At 48.0% G+C, this 7867-nt stretch overlaps 1 pseudogene; it reads right to left on the reverse strand.

The window, feature by feature from the left end:
- Positions 1–6213: 6213 nt before the first annotated feature.
- On the reverse strand, positions 6214–7425 carry LOC115930570 (peptidyl-prolyl cis-trans isomerase NIMA-interacting 4-like; annotated as a pseudogene).
- Between the last annotated feature and the right edge of the window lie 442 nt (positions 7426–7867).

Below are 7867 nucleotides of genomic sequence, written 5' to 3' on the forward strand. Positions count from 1 at the left end.
AGATCCTCAAGGGAATTCTGGGATTACAGGGAGACCTCACTTTAAGAAAGATAGGTCCAAAGCAACTATGTTGGGGTTACAGTAACTGCATTGCAAGACGCTTCTCTCAGATGAACTGTATTTGTTGCTCTCCAAGCTTTAGCCCTGGAATCCACCCAGATCACCTAGCTGTGAACAAGCGTGCAGGGAAGGTTCAGGGAGTGATGAATAAGAGGCTGGGACTGGAAACACTTTTGATTGTTTATCATGTGGGTGGAGGGAGGAGGGACATTCACATACAATCAGCCACTTTGAAAATTTCACACCCAAGCGATCTCAGGCATATAGTCAGTCACAAACAAGTCACCCACACGTTCTTTCCCTTTCTCTGTTTCTCTCTTTCTCTGTTTCTCTCTCTCTCTTCACACACACACACACACACACACACACAGGCGCGCGCACACACATGCACACACATGCACCAAGGCTCACCAATGCTCCCTCTGGTGGCAAGAAGAAGAACTTTATCTCTTTATTCCAGGAATAGAAATACAGCTCCTGGGACTAGGTCAGCCAATGCCAGGTTTTTCTCACATAACCCACACGGAGTACTGAAACAAAATTCACAGTTTTATAATGCCACTGTTTCATGCAGTGCCTTCAGGGCATTTTATTAAACCACAAAATACCTGGAGCTCACTAGCAATGACTGATCTTACACACAGTAACTTGGATATTAAAAATTCTTGGGCTGGGTGCAGTGGCTCACGCCTGTAATCCCAGCACTTTGGGAGGCCAAGGTGGGCAGATCACCTGAGGTCAGGAGTTTGAGACCAGCCTGGTCAACACGGTGAAACCCCGTCTCTACTAAAAATACAAAAATTAGCCGGGCGTGGTGGCTGGCGCCTGTAGTCCCAGCTACTTGGGAGGCTGAGGGAGAAGAATCACTTGAATCTGGGAGGCAGAGGTTGCAGTGAGCCAAGGTTGCACCACTGCACTCCAGTCTGAGTTTTTTTGAAAGACTCCGTCTTAAAAAAAAAAATGATTGGTTGAATCCTGTTATTGGCTGCCATTGGACATAATTAAAAATCATACTTTATGTTTTCTTGATTATTTCATCTTTTATGTTATTTTGTAGATGATAATGTGAATCAGGATAATAACAACAATAATCTGCTAAAAACATAGAACGTTGTTCTCAGATTAATAATAAAGGGTGTAAAGTCAGGTCTCAGTGTAGCAGCCCCGGGTCACCAACTTTGAATGAAACATTTATACACCTGGCCAGGTGCAGTTGCTTACACCTGTAATCCCAATGCTTTGTGTGGTCAAGGTGGGAGGATCGCTTGAGCCTAGGAGTTTGTGACACTCTAGGCAACAGAGGGAGACCCAGGACCGCTTTACACCCTTTGTTAAGGACTCCAAAGACCTTTTGTTTAAGTCAGTTAAATCTATCAATATTCTCCATATCAGAAATTAAAACTGAGAAAAAAGGTAAACATATATATGTTTGAGACAGAGTCTTGCTCTGTTGCCCAGGGTGGAATGCAGTGGCACAATCTTGGCTCACTGCAGCCTCCGCTTCCTGGGTTCAAGTAATTCTCATGCTTCAGCCTCCTGAGTAGCTGGGATTCCAGGCATGTGCCACCACGCCTGGCTAATTTTTGTATTTTTAGTAGAGACAGGGGTTTCACCACATTGGCCAGGCTGGTCTTGAACTCCTGAGCTCAAGTTATCTGCCCGTCTTGGCCTCTCAAAGTGCTGGGATTAAAAGTGTGAGCCACTGCACCCAGCCTAAAATATATTAATTCATTTAGTAATTATAATAAGTCCATTTTACATGTTAACTTATTTTATTATATGTCATAAATAATGTAACAATATATTATACATTATAATGTAAAAAATAAATACAAATAAAATACTATTATTTAATACAAATAAAAGGTTTTGTGATAAAATTACAGAGCAGAAATACCTAGTGAGGAGTGGCATTTTATTACATTTTTACAAATCCTTTTACTTGTCTGGCCTAATAGAAAACAGTTGGAGTCTCATATCTGCTTTGCAATCAATCTGTTTGTTAGAAATACAACAAAAAAAATCTAGTCTTGCATAGATATGTAGTCAGAAAACAGAAGTATTTTTTTTTTCAAGACAGATTCTCATTCTATTGCCCAGGCTGGAGTGCAATGGCATGATCTTGGCTCACTGCAACCTCCACCTCCCTGGTTCAAGTGATTCTCCTGCCTCAGCCTGCTGAGTAGCTGGAATTACAGGTGCATGCCACTATGCCCAGCTAATTTTTGTATTGCAGTAGAGACGGGTTTTACCATGTTGGCCAGGCTGGTCTCGAACTCCTGACCTCGTGATCCGCCCACCTCAGCCTCCCAAAGTGCTGGGACTGCAGGAGTGAGCCACTGTGCCCAGCTGAGAGAAGTATTTTAATAGCTTTTTCAGAGAATTGTGGATATTCTTGGGTACTACATCAAAACTCGATAAGTGGAAGTTTCTTAAGGGTTAGCTACAATGTACAATCTGAAACCTATCAATAAAGTTTTAATATCTGGATTTTGTGACATTATGCCTTGGTCATTTGGAGGATATTGATGTTCTGAGTTATGCATATTTTCCAAATGTTGATGCATTTCATACATTAAACAATGATAAACAATTACATCCTTAATATCACCATTGATCTTATCTGAAAAGTCTTTACGTGTTTGGGAACCTGTCAAGCTCATGATGGCAGATAGAACTTTTCAAGATTCAAATTTTTGTTGGAAAGCTTGAATTTTATAATTGGCAACAAGTACTCTGAACTGTTTTCCTTGGAGTTACAGGCTTAGGCTGGGCGCAGTGGCTCATGCCTGTAATCCCAGCACTTTAGGAGGGTGAGTCTGAAGGATCACCTGAGGTCAGGAGTTTGAAACCAGCCTGCAACATGGTGAAACCCCGTCTCTACTAAAAACACAAAAAATAGCTGGCCATGATGGTGCATGCCTATAATCACAGCTACCCGGGAGGCTGAGGCACAAGAATCACTTGAACCTGGAGGGTGGAGGCTGCAGTGAGCCAAGATTGGGCCACTGCATTCCAGCCTGGGTGATAGAGCAAGATTCTGTTTCAAAAAAAAAAAAAAAAAAAAAGTTACAGGCTTACTTTGTTCATTTTTGAGAAAATAGTCAAGTCCAATTAACAGTTTTTCTTTTTCTTTTCTTATCTCTTTTTTTTTTTTGAGACAGGGTGCCCCTCTGTTGCCCAGACTGAAGTATGGTGACTTGATCTCAGCTTACTGTAGCCTCGACCACCTGTGCTCAAGTGATCCTCCCACTTTAGCCTTCTGAGTAGCTGGGACTACAGGCATGTGCCACCACGCCTGGCTAATTTTTGCACTTTTTTGTAAAGACGACGTCTCTCCATGTTGCCCAGGCTGGTCTCCAACTCCTGGACTAAAGTGACTCTTTCACCTTGGCATCTCAAGGTGCTGGGATTACAGGAATGAGCCACTGCATCTGGCCAATAGTCCCCTCGCCTCCCCTCCCTTCCCCTCCCCTCCCCTTTCCTTCTCTCCCCTCCCCTCCCCTTCCCTTCTTTTTTTTTTTTTTTTTGAGATAGGATTTCATTCTGTTGCCCAGGCTGGAGTGCAGTGGTGCTATCTTAGCTCACTGTAGCCTTGACCTTCCAGGCTTAAGTGATCCTCCTGCCTCAGCCTCCCAAGTAGCTGAGACTACAGGTGCACACGATTTTGACTGGCTAATTTTTGTATTTTTTGTAAAAATGAGGTCTTACATGTTGCCCAAGCTGGTCTCAAACTCCTGAGCTCAAGTAATCCTCCCACCTCGGCCTCCCAAAGTGTTGGAATTACCAGTGTGAGCCACTGCATCCAGACAATAGTTTTTCAATCAGTCCTTTTCTCAAGTAAAAATGATGCCTTGGCTAGGCGCAGTGGCTCACACCTATAATCCCAGCATTTTGGGAGACTGAGGTGGGTAGATCACCTGAGGTTGTGAGATCGAGACCAGCCTGACCAACATGGAGAAACCCTGTCTCTATTAAAAATACAAAATTAGCCCGGTGTGGTGGTGGATGCCTGTAATCCCAGCTACTTGGGAGGCTGAGGCAGGAGAATCGCTTGAACCCTGGAGGTAGAGGTTGCGTTGAGCCGAGATTGTGACATTGCACTCCAGCCTGGGCAACAAAGGCGAAACTCCGTCTCAAAAAAAAAAAAAAAAAGATGTTTTATGATGGAATACAGCACTTATAGCTTACATAGATATATAGATATGTATTCCATATACTTTGGTCTATGGCAGAAGTGCTCTATATTCTGAACATATTTAATTTAATACAATTAGCATTTTTTTCTGTTTCATCAAGAACGCTTAAATAAAACTGGCTTTTTGGCCCCAATGACTGCAACATGGGAAAGAATAAGTCACCAGTTTTACCCACCATTGCCTTCGCACTATCAGCCCACATGCCAACCCAATGCAAAGACAAATATGGTACCCCCAGGAGTTGGTGGACCACTCTTCGAGAAGCATTACCACATCGCAAACCCAGGATAGTCTGTGACGGGGCGGAGAGGGGTCTGTCTTAGGGGGCCTAATCCCTCTCCACCTCCTGCTTTGGCTGGGGAAATTCATTCCACCCCCAGCTCCCCAGGCCCCTGTTTGGCTTCCAGCCTCTGCTGCAGCAGATGCACTCTGGGTGTAGTTATATGTCTGCAGTCCCGTTCCCTGCTGGACTGACAGTGAGCACCTTGGAGCTGGGCTTTGTGTTACCAATTTTCCTATAGCTGAGCCCTGATGAGCAGCAAAGAGATGGGTTGAAGTGTGGCTGGGAGTCTGCAGGTATAAGGGAGCAAAGGGAGGCCTCCTCTTTCTTGCACAGAGAGGAGGGTAGCAGCTTGCCCCTCCCCCTGCCCCATTGTGAACAGGATGAGACCCCATGAAAGCCCTATCCTCAGAAAGAGGCTCAGCCCAGCCTCAGAGTTTTGGAGAGGTTGTCCTATCCTGGCTAGGGTCTGGAAGGATCTTCATTAGATCTGCTGACTGAGAAGGTCCCACCCTGCTCAATTCCTCCCCAAGCCTCCTGCAAAACAGTCATGGGGTGGGGGCAAGGGCGTGAGAGCAGGGAAGAAGGAGGGCTGGGGTCTGTGGAGTTATGGGGCTTTGGAGGAGAATGGAGCGGGAGGAGGAAGCAGCCAGGGAGGTGGGGATACACACCAGAAACAAGGGCAGGGCTCTTTGTCTGTGTTGGCACCTGCTTCCCCCTGACATTTCTGGCCCCAGCCTGGGTACAGGGTGGAGGGGGTGGTCATAGTTCAGGGTGACCTCCCAGGGCCTAAGTTTAACATCAACAAAGGCCCAGTGCCCAGCTGTTGTTTCTATGTGTGTCCGAGCACATTGTTGGAGGGGCGAGCAGTTCATCACCTATGTCAAGGTCAGTGAGTGGCTGCGGCTGCTTCTCTCTGGGGGAGGGGGCATTTGGTGCCCAGACACTCCAGGTGCCAAGAACTTGAAAGAGATGGCTTCTCAGACGGCCCTTTCTCTGTACCCTTAGCCATGAGCCTCCTAGCCTTATTTCAGGACCCTGAGAAACAAGCAAAAATCCCTCCTGAGCCATGAGAGGCAATTTCCTGCACTGTGTCTGGCCAGAAGGTGCCTTTCTGTGTTGGTTACTTGTCCATTCGTTTATTCAGTGAGCATCTACTATGTGTCAGGCACTGTGGTGGTCACTGAGAATATAAAACTGCGTAAGACATAGTGTTGACACTCAAGTTTCTCCCAGATGAATAAATAGATGACTTCAATATTGTGGATGCCATGTAGAGAAAGAGGGACATACGGGGCTATGGGGCCTGGAGGAGCGGCTCCTAATGCAGTCGGGTGGTCAGGGTAGACTTCCTGGACGAGTCAGTGCTCCACTGAGACTTGGAGGAGGGTAGGAGGATAGGTGGATTGGGAGAGAAGGGCCTTTGGAGAAGCCTCTGGTGATCTGGGGATGTTGAATAGTTCTGTGCAGCTGGCACCAGGGGTCATAGGGGCTAGAGAAGCTGCAAGGGTGTGATCACAAAAGCGCATGTGACTTGACCACAGGTTTGCATTTTATCCTCATATTGTCATTGAAGGAAGGTGGTTCGGGCGGCAGTGGGATGGAGAGGCTTCCAGAGCAGTCAGCTGGAGCGGTGAGGAGGTTGCTGCCATGAAGCTGGCAAAAGACAGTGGCTCAAGCAGATACGGTGGCGTGGGTCTGTGGAGGAGGGCGCGTTAGGAGGCCTCGAGGGGAGCAGGACAGGACTTGCTGCTCTCCTGGCTGCGAGGAGGAAGGGAAGGGAGCAGAGGGGGGGACCCTCAGATTTCTAGTTTGGCTCAGCGGCTGTGGCTGGGCCTTTGTGTGACAGGGAGAAGAGAAAGGGAGCAGATGGGGTTCAGGGTGGGGCCATCGAGTGAGGAAGGGCTTGGCGGTGCCTGAGCCAGGGTGTTGCCCAGGCAGCTGGGCACATGGGCCTGGTGCTGGAGTAGGCCAAGCTGCCCCAGCGGGCCCCAGGGAAGGACGGCAGGCTGGGATGCCGTCCCCACGGACTCACTCTCCTCTCTTAGCCCTGGCACTAAGTGCGTTCCTCTGGCAAAGAAGAAAATAATTTCTGTCCCTCGCCATCTGCTGCATGGGAAGATGGGAATGGAGTGAGCACGGTATGAGGGGATCAGGAACGTCAAGGGGCTGTGTCCAGCTGCCCAAACCATCCAAGAGGCCGGCACCATGCTGAGGACAGTGGCGGGGACAGGAGCCAAGGTTCATCATCGTACCCCGGGGCCTGGGTTGGTGCCTGATAAAGAGTGTTTGGGGGGCTCCAGAGTTCTCTGGGTCTGAAGTGTAGGGTGGGGAGGGCAGCATGGGGGATGGACCAGGGCAGGGGCTGCCCATGCCCAGTTCAGGGGCCCCACTGAGGGGTGAGCACAGACAAAAGTGTTGTGTCTGCCTAGAAGGGGTGCTTTTAGGGTTTTTTTTTTTCAGTCTTTCTATGATTGTATTTTCTTCCTTTAACCATAATAATATGATATCCAAAGTTTGTCTTAACTGGTGGATGTTATACAGGCTTATCCATCCCACTTACAGGCAAGACAAATGCTGCTTCCTGCAATGGCCCCACCATGGACCCTCGTCATCCAACCGAAGTCGCCCCCTTGCCTGGCTTTATCTTTACTATATTGTGAGGCTGCTTCATTGAATCTTATCCCAGACTTTAACTTTTCCATGACTGCCATGATTTTGCCATGTTGTTCACACAGAATGTGTCTGACCTTAGCTGCATTGCCACCGCCTTTGGGACCCTGAGCCTTCTTGCCAGCACTGTCACTCCCAGAGGTTGATTCCACTTTCCCCTTTTCCAGAACCATTTGTTCCTTTGGGTGGCATCCTGGAAACTTGCTGTTGAAGTCTCAACTGCCTAAGTGGTTCTTCAAGGGAGGTCCTCAGGCCACCACCTGAGAAATTGTTAGAAATGCAAGTTTCTGGGCTTCATCCCAGACCTGCTGAATCAGAAATTTGGGGAGGTGAGGCCCAGAATCTGTGTTTTAACAAGCCCTCCCCAAAATTCGGATGCCCTATAAGGGTTTGAAAACCACTGGGGGTGGGTGGGGGAGTGGGCAGAGGCCTGTTCTGCTGCACACCATGCTGGGTCCAGAGTGAACAGATGGAGGGGAGAAGCCCCATCAGCTGCCCCTGGAGACAGCCTTTTCAGAGGGAAGGTAGATCTGTGCACCCAAAAACACAGGGGAGGCAATGCCTAGAACCAAGTGAGCATCGGAGACAGAAAGTCCTGTGCGGGAGAGCTGGGTGGAAACTGGTGGGTGGGTAGCGTGGGGCAGAATTGGGAGAG

Source organism: Gorilla gorilla, chromosome 1 (assembly GCF_029281585.2).
Source record: "Gorilla gorilla gorilla isolate KB3781 chromosome 1, NHGRI_mGorGor1-v2.1_pri, whole genome shotgun sequence".
NCBI lineage: Eukaryota > Metazoa > Chordata > Mammalia > Primates > Hominidae > Gorilla > Gorilla gorilla.